This window comes from Acanthochromis polyacanthus, chromosome 1 (assembly GCF_021347895.1).
Source record: "Acanthochromis polyacanthus isolate Apoly-LR-REF ecotype Palm Island chromosome 1, KAUST_Apoly_ChrSc, whole genome shotgun sequence".
NCBI lineage: Eukaryota > Metazoa > Chordata > Actinopteri > Pomacentridae > Acanthochromis > Acanthochromis polyacanthus.
This window is the reverse complement of record NC_067113.1, coordinates 21,213,833-21,226,030: the sequence shown is the minus strand read 5'-3', so window position 1 is coordinate 21,226,030 and position 12,198 is coordinate 21,213,833. Positions and strand designations below refer to the sequence as shown.

The 12,198-nt window shown below is 40.5% G+C and overlaps 1 pseudogene; it reads right to left on the bottom strand.

The window, feature by feature from the left end:
* Positions 1-678: 678 nt before the first annotated feature.
* On the bottom strand, positions 679-10,523 carry LOC110952793 (peptidase M20 domain-containing protein 2-like; annotated as a pseudogene).
* Positions 10,524-12,198: the final 1,675 nt, after the last annotated feature.

Here is a 12,198-nt window from a genome sequence, read left to right as displayed (position 1 = left end):
CTCTGTTTTTGATGTCTACCAATTTTGAGGGAAATATGCGACGCTTTAGTTGCTGAACTGTATCTGTATGCTGTTCAGTGTCGAGCTGATAGTATGCAGTCTGTTTTACCTGATAATTGCCTGCAATGAATCAAAACAATGGAATGAGAGCGTAAAGAGCTGAAAAACTCAAAGGAGGTAATTCATTTCACTTCAAAAAGGCTTCATTGGCCGGACAGTTTCAAAAGGCAAGACTGTCAAAGCATCGACATAAAAAACTTCTGTTGGTTCACCTCTATAAGCAACCCTTTTCACGTGTTCATAGCATCATTTGATATGTTTTTTATCAAAGATTCACTGACTATAAATGCTTCAAGGTTACAGGTTTCAATAGGGCCACAGAAACCAAGAAAGAAGAAAAAGTATCCAAGCCAGTAGTGAACCTTGGCAAGCATGAGCCAGTGACAGTCTACAAATGGTGACGGTGATCTTATAAATGGAATATTATGTTCTGTACTGAGTTGTTTCTCAGATCTATCCATCAAAACTCTAAGAACTTCTTTTCACAAAGAGTTCAAACTCAGCACAACCTTGACAAACTCGTCAGATACGAAACATCTTTCACACCGGTTGTCATAGGAATATCGTTCAAGTAAAGTGTATTTGCAAGATTCTCAAAGCTGCATCAGTGCCGTCTAATCACATCTCCTGTTTCAGTTTGGCCAGGCTGAATTCCTCCCTCAGCAGATCAGGGCTGCACACGACATCCACAGCTGTCATAGCCAATGCCTTGGCTGCCCTCAGGGTGTACAACTGGGCCTTTTCAGCTCCTGGCACAGGAAATAGAGCAGTGGAGGGAAATAAAGCACAGAGTAAATGGAAACAGGCGAAACCAAGTGACCTGGAGAGAGATGATGGCTGAAATCATCCGATCCTCATGCAATTCAATTTCATTACAACAAACATCTGTTCCCATTAGTCACATGCTGCCACACCTGCTGCTTTGGTGTATTCCTTTGTGTGGCTGAATGCATCAGTGCAGATGTAGAAGAAAGGGTGGATGCCAGGCACTATGAATGACACGTTGCCAAAATCTGTAGAAGCTGCCAGATAATTACAAATTCACTGTGATAACAATTCTGTGTCGACTCAACCAACAACAAAAAATAGATCACAGTTCTGCTGTTCCACATTTCATAATTTATACATTTCTTCTGCACAGATCGGGGACAGACAGGGGTGTCTGTTTTCATAAAATGCGTGTTTCTACCCACTGGTGATGTGGTTTGTGGCCTCTTCGAACTGAATCCCCAAAGCTTCTCCGTTTTTTTCGTACAGTGGCATTGGGCAGAATGTTAGAGCGGGGAGGGGAAGGGTAGATTATCTCCACCTAAAGGAAACACAAGTATGCCTGCATTCATAAAACGTACAAGTAAGATCACAGCATAGCCAGCGTTACATGTCGTGTAGCAACAGTTCACACGGCCACTCGTGCTCTGTAACGTGAGCTAAAAGTACTTGAGGCATGTGCAGACGAAGGAGAAAAGCAGCCCGAAGATAACGATGAATTATGTAACAGTAGTACAGTACTCGGAGCATAATTACAGGAATAGGTTAAAAAAAAAAGGCAATGTTATGCAACAGTTGTTAAATCCACCGCTGCATTACATATAGTGCATATAAAAAGCATTAACCTCTTGAAAGTTCACCCCTTTTATTGCTTTTTAACATGAATTCATGGTCAGCTTTATCTGGCTTTTTAGACAAGAATTTACAAAAAAAGACCCTTTCATGACAAAGTGACGACAGATTTGTACAACGTTATGTCAGGGAACTGAAAATATAAAACAGAAAATAAGTGACTGCTTAAGTATTGAAATCAGGATTTAGTTGAGGCACCTTTGGCTACAATTCCAGTATCATGTCTGTGCCGATAGGTCTCTGTCAGCGCTGTACCTCTGGACACTGCAATTTAACCCACTCTTCTTTGGAAAAGCTCCATCATGTTGCAGGATTGTGAGTGAACAGCCCTTTTCAAGTCCAGCCACAATTTGTAACTAGATTAAGGCCTTGGCTGTGATTCAACCACTTATTCTGTGTAGTTTTAGCTCTGTGCTTTGGGTCAAACAAATCTTCCTTCAAGTCACAGTTCTCTGGCAGACTGCATCAGATCGTCTTCCGTGATTTCCGTAAGCTTTGCTGCAGTATTTTACCCTCTCCCTTTACAAACCCTCTAAGGCAGAGGTGTCAAACTCCTTTTAGTTCAGAGGCCACATTCAGCCCAATATGGTCTCAAGTTGGCCGGACAACACCACAATATAAAAACCTAAAACTAATGGCAACTCCAAATACTTACCTTTGCTTTAGTGCAAAAAAGTACATTCTGACAATGTTCATAATTAATGAGCAATCTTTTTACAAATCAGTATGAACAACTTGAAATTTAAGCAAATTAAGTGAAATTTCAACAATATCATGCTTCAGTTTATCATTTGTGTATAAGAACTTACAGATCACAGCGTCTACAAAGACAAAGCATTTAGTCACAGCTATCTGGAACTGAACAATATAGCATTTTAGACTTGTCAAGATCTAGAAATTCTTTAAAGTTTCCATTCATTTACACATCTGTGTAACAATCCTGACACACCACACCTCATTAAGTTGCCCCCCTGCCTCATAAATGTTTAAAATTTATGCATAAAAATACATTAAAGTTATGGCAGTGCATCAACAATAGGGTTCAGCCAAATCAAACTCAGTCATACCAAAGCTGCTGACTGACATTATGTTGCACAGTGTTCAATGTCTTTCAGTATTTTCAAAGCAAATATTCATTTTCACCTTTGTAATTTTTACACTTTGTAAAGTCATCTCACTGGGCAAACGGACCTTCTGACGGGTCGGTTTTGGCCCACGGGCCTTATGTTTGACACCACTTCCCTAAGGCCTGCTGCCATGAATCATGATGCTGCCACCACTGTGCTTCACAGTGGGGATGATGTGTTTGTGATAATGTGTAGAGTATGAAGTTTACCAAACATATCGTCTAGTCTGATGGTTATCAGAACACGGAATCTTGGTCTGGTTGACTTCAGTTTCCCACATGCCTGCTGTCAAACTCTAGTCAAGATCAAATATTTTTTTCAACAGTGGTTGACTAGTGAAGAGCCAGGGCAACAGTTTTTGTCTGCACACTGAAGCTCGTAACTCCCACAGAGGAATCATAGGTGTCTTGTTGGCCTCCCTCACTAGTCTTTTTCTTGCATAGTCCCTCAGTTTTTGAGGATTGCCTGCTCAAGGCAGATTTGGGTCATACTCCTTCCATTCCTTAATGATGAATTTAATTGTATTCCAAGGGATACTCAGTGTCTTGGAAATTCTCTTATATCTATGCCCCGACTTATGCTGTTCAACAACCTTTGCACAGAGTTGCCTGGAGTATTCTTTCATCTTCATGCTGCAGATAAAACCAGGAGCTCATCAATGACTTTACCTGCCAGATGCAGGGGTCTTTATACTATAGCCACTTGAGATGCATTCAGATGATCTCCATTTCACTAATTGTGTGACTTACAGAACCAACTGGCTACACCTGTGTTAAAGTAGCTGAGTCACTTTAAAGAGAGGGAAAACTCATGCAATCACCTTTTTTCCTTTGCATTACTCTGTAGAAATATGCTTTCACTTTGACATGGTATGTGTTGTACATCCTTGTCAAAACAGTTGAATTAAAATGACCGTGTTAATTTGTTGAAAAGCAATAAGTTAAAGGAGAACATTTCCAAGGGGAGTGAATATCTTTTATAGGCTCTGTATGTCATGGTGGAGAGATATGCAATGCTTGATTTGACCACTGCTGCTTTTTTTTTTTTTTTTTACATCCAGCATCGAAGGTAACAAAAGAAAGAGCAAGCTTACTAGGCAACCGGTCACCACAGCAGCAGCTCCGAGACAGGCCTCAGTTTTGGCCTTCAGGTCACAAATATCCTTAACGTGAGGGGTGCGCAAATAGAACAGTAATTCAGTGTAGTCAGGGATAATATTGGGTTTCAGCCCTCCATGCTTGTAGTGAAGGAAACAGCATGGAAGATGGAGGACAAGAAGGAGAGCAGCCATCATTGTGAAACATTTGATAAGGAAGTTGCTTAGTGAGGACTGAACATGTAAACAACAAGTAAGGACAAACTTTAAACAAAAGGGTCAGCAGCTTATTTGCTTCATTTCTTTTAGACCTTGGACTACAGAGGCAAATGTCATTACAGCTCCTTAATCAGCCTTTTCAGACATTTTTTTACCTCTGTTATCTGGTCTGGGCAGGGTGAAAGATGTGCGACCCCTTTCAGAGTGTAAAACACACACCAATTGTTACACACACACACACATACACACATAACCGCTGCAAGGATAACAATCACAAAAAGGACAAAGAATATTGTGTTTTCTCGTGATTATTTCTTTCAGTCACTCTCACCCACTATTACAGCATTGTTTCTTTTGTGTTGCTTTCATTTTTCAGTGTGTGGATTTCTTTGTGCGCTTAGTTGTTTTTGTTTTGTTGTTCATTTTTCATTGACAAATGTGTAAAAAACTCTTCTGCCTCAGCTGCCATTGTTCACATTTTGAGCCCTAACATTTATAAATTCCTTCTACCTGGAGTAATTCCCCTGGTATGCTTTGAAGCAGGGCTACTGGTTTCTAGAGTGACGCATATCCCTCCTACTCTAATAGTCAACTTAACCGAGTAGCGTTTATAGTTAAGTTACCCTATTAGTTACGTTTGTTAACAGCAGCCTTCCTCTAAATAGCCTCTTCATAAGGGTTTGGGGGTTTAAATTGAAGAAATGTTCATAATTCTATATTTCTCCTTGACTGGATTAACATTTAAGAACCATTAAAGTCTCATGTACACAATTACCCTCAAATTTCAGTTACTGTAGGTGGTCAATTAATAGTCTAAGCTACTAAACTAAACTTTGTCATGATTAACTTTGTTCTTCAAGTCAGTTCTGAAATTCTCCTCAATATCACCTGAACTGGTGTTACAATAATGTCACCCAACAATTGCAGCAGTTGAACAGTAAAGTTAGGCTATGTAATAGTTCTGCATCATCATTTAATCATTCTATTTGAGCACATTTTCAGTACACTGACACTGCTACAGATATTTGTAGAACTTGTCTGATACAAACTGAATTAACTGCCGTGGAATTCTGCACAGACATTCATATCTCCCAGAAGATAAACATAAACTGTAGACCTTTTCCTGACCTTTTCCTCTTTTGCCACCATTTGTGGATTCAAGTTAAATGTCACAACTACTGGATGGATTACCATGAAACATCGATCTTCAGACATTTGCGTCTCATTCCTGTCAAAACTATACTATATTATCCAGTTCTCTGGTTTTTGACCAAATAGTTTGACATTCCCACTAGGCTCACAGCCCCAGCTGTATCTAGGGTTTAAAAAAATATATATTTTTAAACATTTTTGGAGCAAAGTCATGAAATTTTTTTTTAAATTTTTGTCCGATTTCACTGATGATTCTCAACATGCAGTTCTGACATCACAATGGCCATTAACACTGCAGCTGCATGTCTCTCTTCTTGTTTATTTAAACAATTCTTAGACCTTTAAACAGCAATTTAGCAGTGAAGCAGGGTTACCAAGATGGCTGCTGATTGGTGATACTTGCCTGTGTGGACTTTAACTAACCTAATAATTTGGCAAACAAACTCAACATCAACAACGCAGCATATTGATTTTAGCATTTAGCTCAAAGCAATGCCTCACAGAGCAGCGAGCATGGGCGAAAGTTTTGGGTGCATGCCAATACTATCATACTGTATAATATGCCAGAAAAAGATTGTGTATAAAATGTAGTTTGTATATAAACCAGCATGCTTCTCTGGCCATTCTGACCCACAATCCTTTGTGCAGCAGAAGATGCGTCACATACAGTATGTCTCTCTTAAGTAACCTTACAGAGAACACGTAGATAGGTGATTTTATACAAACTATGATAAAAATTTGAGCAAAATGGTCAAATATTATGTATGCAATGCAGTGTATGATGAAGTAGTATGTCCAAGTTATGTGCATACGGCATGCAACAGTGCGTACTTTGTAAAGGCAGCTGTAAAACACACTTAAAAATTAAAGTGAACGCAGACCTGATAGTTGAATGCCAGAAACAGAAGAATCTACACAGACAAACATGTCTTGAGTGAGGTTGTTTTGTTGTCTGTTTCTTCCAAGATCAACAACTTTTGAGCTCAAACTTGTGATATCTCTGCTTCTCTGTGTTCCTCACTGTGAAGCTTCCATTCTGGTCTGAGCTGCTGTCTGAGTACAGAGATGTTGTTGTAGGCCAGCACAGCAGGATCCAGGGCGTTCACTCCCTCTCAGGGGTACACAGACGCATGAGATGAGATGCTTTCCCATGGTATTTCACCGAAACCCTGTACAACATCAGCACAGTACATTAGGGGTGGTATACAATTTGTGAATAGCCTAGCCGTGCTAGACAACCCACGGCAACGAATTTAATTCTCTACCAGGGTGGGTCTAGTTACCCTCCATAAGGCTCAAGGCTGGATTCTCCTAAAACTGGCCGGACCAATCACCATGAAGTGTGGAGTCAGAAGGTGGGCGTAACTAAGTGATGACAGAGACGCGACTATTCTGACAGAAACAACCGGAAACAACTAGCCGAGCCGTGTTAGACAACACACGGCAACGAATTTAATTCTCTGCCAGGGTCGACAACAGTTGTTGAGCTCCATTAGCACCGACTCTGAATAATCTTTCTGTTAACATGTCTGTAATATACTTGAGCTTCACCCACTGACTGTATAAATAATGCTTCACCGAACTACCGCATCCTCTGATTTCCGGCGCTCTAGGAGCCTATTCGTTGCACTGATTGGTTGTATACCTACCCAATTGCTGCAGAGTGATTTGAAAGACAACCTTTTAGCCCGCCTCCCTCCCTGTCGAGCGTGCCTAGACCCTTGTGCCTTCAGAAACATGGGTCTAGCGTTGCTAGGCTAATTTGTGAAGGTTTTCATTAAGACAGAGTAACGACAAAAGACATGGGGCTGAAATTGTGAATACATATGAGCAATGAAACGGAACGTACACAGTGACTGTGACAGTGGGGTGGAGTAACACATCCTGCTGACGAGATCGATGTCAGCGAAAGCCCCGCCTTGATCAATTTGACCTTTCCGCCAAAAGACTCCTCTGCAGGAATTCCCAGAACAGTTATCTGGTTGAAAACAAAAGAAAAGTGAATTCCTTTGACATAATTATCATCTCAGTCATCCTGACTATTGAAAGAAGTAATAATCACAGGTTAAAGTACATTTTTGGCAACAAATCTTTATCATGGACTGTGAGTGAAAGACAGCCAATAATGACCACAGCACAAGGTCCACTAGCTGCAGCTTCAGTATCTTCTCTAATATATTGAGTTTTGAACAAGCAAAATCAGTAAAAGCCTTTTTTCAAGGCAGATAAGAAGAACAAATTTCTTACTCCTATTTAACCACCTGTCATCACAGAACTGAGGTATGGAACAACTCAGCCATCTCCATGACAACTGACAGAGAAAAGGCAAGATACAGTAAAAAGCTGCAGAAATCAATTTTGAATTAAGACCTGCTCCTCTTTTCTTGGTTAAATAGAAAAAATAAAAATGCAAAAATGCCGGTTAACATATATAATACACATTCATCTGTAAAATCTTTAACACACATTTTCTCCTTTTAATTTTTAATATGCAAGTAAACTAATAAAATATATTGCACTGATTTAAAATATTATCAGCATATTTCAGCACAAATTCAAAGTACTATGATGATAAACATATTTACTAAGATTTATTGAAAATTAAATAATCAAAAACAGCCATTACTTTTGAATTGTTGATTAACATAATTATTTAAAAAACAAACTAATGAAACAGGCCTGGACAAAAATGATGGTACCTCTATAAAAGATTGAAAACTATTTGACCAGAGTGACATGATTAACTCAGGTGTGTCATTTAATTGACATCACAGGTGTTTCCAAACTCATAATCAGTCAGTCTGCCTATTTAAAGGGAGACAAGTAGTCACCCTGCTGTTTGGTGAAAAGGTGTGTACCACACTGAACATGGACAACAGAAAGCGAAGGAGAGAATTGTCCCAGGACATCCGAGAAAAAATGATAGACAAACATCTTAAAGGTAAAGGCTATAAGACCATCTCTAAACAGCTTGAAGTTCCTGTGACAACAGTGGCTCATATTATTCAGAAGTTCAAGACCCACGGGACAGTAGCCAACCTCCCTGGACGTGGCCGCAAGAGGAAAATTGATGACAAATTGAAGAGACGGATCGTTCGAATTGTATCCAAAGAGCCCAGAGCAACCTCCAAAGAAATTAAAGGTGAACTCCAAGGCCAAGGTACATCAGTGTCAGATCGCACCATTCGTCGTTGTTTGAGCCAAAGTGGACTTCATGGGAGACGACCAAGGAGGACACCACTGCTGAAAAAAACTCATAAAAAAGCCAGACTGGAATTTGCAAAAATGCATGTTGACAAGCCACAAAGCTTCTGGGAGAATGTCCTTTGGACAGATGAGACCAAACTGGAGCTTTTTGGTAAGGCACATCAACTCTATGTTCATAGACTCAAAAACCAAGCATACGAAGAAAAGAACACTGTCCCTACGGTGAAACATGGAGGAGGCTCAGTAATGTTTTGGGGCTGCTTTGCTGCATCTGGCACAGGGTGTCTTGAAAGTGTGCAAGGTACGATGAAATCTGAAGACTATCAAGGCATTCTGGAGAGAAATGTGCTGCCTAGTGTCAGAAAGCTTGGTCTCAGTCGCAGGTCATGGGTCTTCCAACAGGACAACCATCCAAAACACACAGCCAAAAACACCCAAGAATGGCTGAGAGAAAAGCGTTGGACTATTCTAAAGTGGCCTTCTATGAGCCCAGATCTGAATCCCATTGAACATATGTGGAAGGAGCTGAAACATGCCATTTGGAGAAGACACCCATCAAACCTGAGACAACTGGAGCTGTTTGCTCATGAGGAGTGGGCCAAAATACCTGTTGACAGCTGCAGAACGCTCATTGACAAATACAGAAATCGTTTAATAGCAGTGATTGCCTCAAAAGGTTGTGCAACAAAATATTAAGTTATGGGTACCATCATTTTTGTCCAGCCCTATTTCATTAGTTTGTTTTTTTAAATAATTATGTTAATCAACAATTCAAAAGTGATGGCTGATTTTGATTATATAATTTTCAATAAATTTTTATTTATTGTTACTTTTGTGAGTTTCAAGTGATTTCAGTGAGAATTGTGGGTTTTTCCTTCTTTAACTGAGGGGTACCAACAATTTTGTCCACGTGTGTAATTATGAGAATGCAAGTGTTTCTGAGACAGCAGGAAAAATAAACTCAAATCCAATCTAATTTATGTTGCAATATCTGCACCACGTTTTCCCAACTTACAACTGTTTGGAGCAGCTTTAACTCAGATTACGTGTAGGTCATTTTAGCACTTTATTTTAAATAAAATTATTAAGAATAATTCTAGCTACAATTTGAGCCACATTTACAGGGGATTTTTAAAAAGTTCACCAGCTTGTTTTGGTTATCACACTGCAGGATTTTTCATGTTTCACCCATAAATAAGTGATGGGGCTTTCACTGGTACAGGTAGACCAGTCTGGTTTTCTAATGCAGCTTTGAGCACTGGTGTGAAGCAATCCAGCACCGCCGAGAAAGGCGTGAAGTGAGCAAGCGCTCGTATTTAGGGGAGCCTGTGTATACTTGACATTAAGGTAATATAGAACTGCGGGAAATCTGCTAGTTTCCACAGACTCATTCCACCTCAGTCTTGTACTAGACCACTCCAGGAAGACCCCCACTCAATTTGGGGTCAATTTGATGTGGCATTTCAAAATGAAAGCCCTCTAAAATCCACATATCTATAGCATATTATTGCAAAATTATAATTAATATTACAGGAAATCTGCTAGTTTCCACAGACTCATTCCACCTCAGTCTTGTACTAGACCTCCACAGGAAGACCCCCACTCAATTTGGGGTCAATCTGATGTGCCATTTCAAAATAAAATGCCTTTAAAATCTTCATATCTATAGTATATTATTGCAAAATTATGATTCATATTACAGGAAAACTGCTAGTTTCCACAGACTCATTCCACCTCAGTCTTGTACTAGACCTCTACATGAAGACCCCCACTCAATTGAGGGCACACTGTACTCTCACAGGAACCCCACGTTCAACACGGGTCCCCCCTCCTGTCCACCGACTCCTACCGGGCCCCAAGTGGCCCTGGTTGCAGATTAAGTTCTGGAGCGCAAAGGCTAAACTGTCAGGGTACCTGCTTGCCCCTCCTGCTGTTGGTTTCCTCCATGCTCTGCACTGTTTCCAGCTGCAGCCAATCATCCATTTTTAGCTGGAATGCCGGACAGCTGCAGATCGACACACCTGACTCACCTGTTCAGCCATATTCTTTAAATAAACCGCCAGAGCAGCCCACCTGTTGCCAGCCAGGGGGCGCTGTTAGGCCACCAGGATGAGCTTCTCAGGTAGATTTATGAGTTGGCTCATGACATGCTGGCACGGGCTGGCAGGCTCACCAATAGGTTGGCGGAGAGGCTGATTATGTTTTTGGCCCCCTAGTATTGTGTGAACCATTTGCCCCGGCCCCAGGAGTCACCCACTCCGCCTGGCCTGCCTGCCTGTGGGACTGTGGATGTTTTGTTTTTTTGGACTTGTTAGCCTGGTGTTAGATCATCTCTCCTTTCTATGAGGCCCTGCACAGGTCACAATGCATTTCTTCTCATTACTTACCTATGCAAAAAGTTTAGATTTTGTGGCTTAACTTAGTTTTTGACTAGTTTTGAGTTGCCACACAGTATTGCACTCATTGCATTACTTGTACATGTTTCAATGCTGATTACAGGACTTTGATTTCCTCACTCACTGTATATTTTATTATCACATTTGATACTTTATAGTGTATATTTCAGTTAAGTCAAGTACATTTTTTTTCATTGATAGCATATTTTACAATTAAGTACACATTTTGTTTCGTAGCATATTTTTCCTTTTATATTTTTCTGTTGTGGTGGTGGTAGAATTTTCCCGTGGGGGATCAATAAAGTATTTCTATTGTAAACTTTTGGATTGACTTACATTAGGTAATGGCCTCCCAATCATAACTGTATTCTAGTTTCATATGTGCCTTATTCCTACAGCTTCATATGAACAGTTTGTGTTGTGATGGTGAAGCTGTGGCTGGATATACAGTCAGTGTTTGGATTTTAGCCATAGTTGTAACATGCACTGTGGCAGCTATAATTTCCCAAATAAGGCTGCAGTCATGCAGTTTGTTTCGGCAGCAGTCAGTAAAAGGGCTGCAGCTCCTCCAGCTTCCTTTCTTGATGCATCGGTACAGATTGGTATATGAGCAGTCATAGCTGAGGTTGCACTGATGCTCTCTGTTGTCATAACCAGCAGCTGTCTACATGATACTGTGTTATGGTGCAGTTCATATAGTTGTGACTTCAGACAGAGTTACCCTCAGCTGTGGCTGCAGCCGCAACTACAGCTGTGACAAATGCATTTTAATGGCTGTAATACTCACTACATGCAACAGTAGTGGGTGCAGTGATGGCTTTACTATTTGTATCGAAGCCACAGTTTGAAATAGGAAGAAACTGACATATCCAGGGCACCACAGATTGAACTGTTCAGCAGCTGAAGCCAGACAGTTATCATATCCAGGCACAACTCTGGCTGCAGATGTGCTCAAAATCACCATCTCAACAGTGTCAGACATTTGCCTTTAAAATTGAATTATGAGCAATAATGACATCCCTTCGTGTGTCGCATCATTTCTCCTTATCTGCAAAGTGTTTCCCTACACTGACAGTGTATTATAACTGAATTTAACCCATACACCAGCTGTCTATTTGGATCACAACCAGTGTGAAGCATGTTTTAGAGGAAATGCTTCTCACCATGACCTCCATGCCTTTGCCTGAACTGGAAGTGAAAAGTAACTGGATTGGACCAACACACTAACTGTTCATGTGGTTCACAAAAAAATATGCTGCAATGGAGTGCAGGATTTCCTCCAAGAAAATAGCAGTCTTTTTCTTGCTCTGAGTTCTCTGTA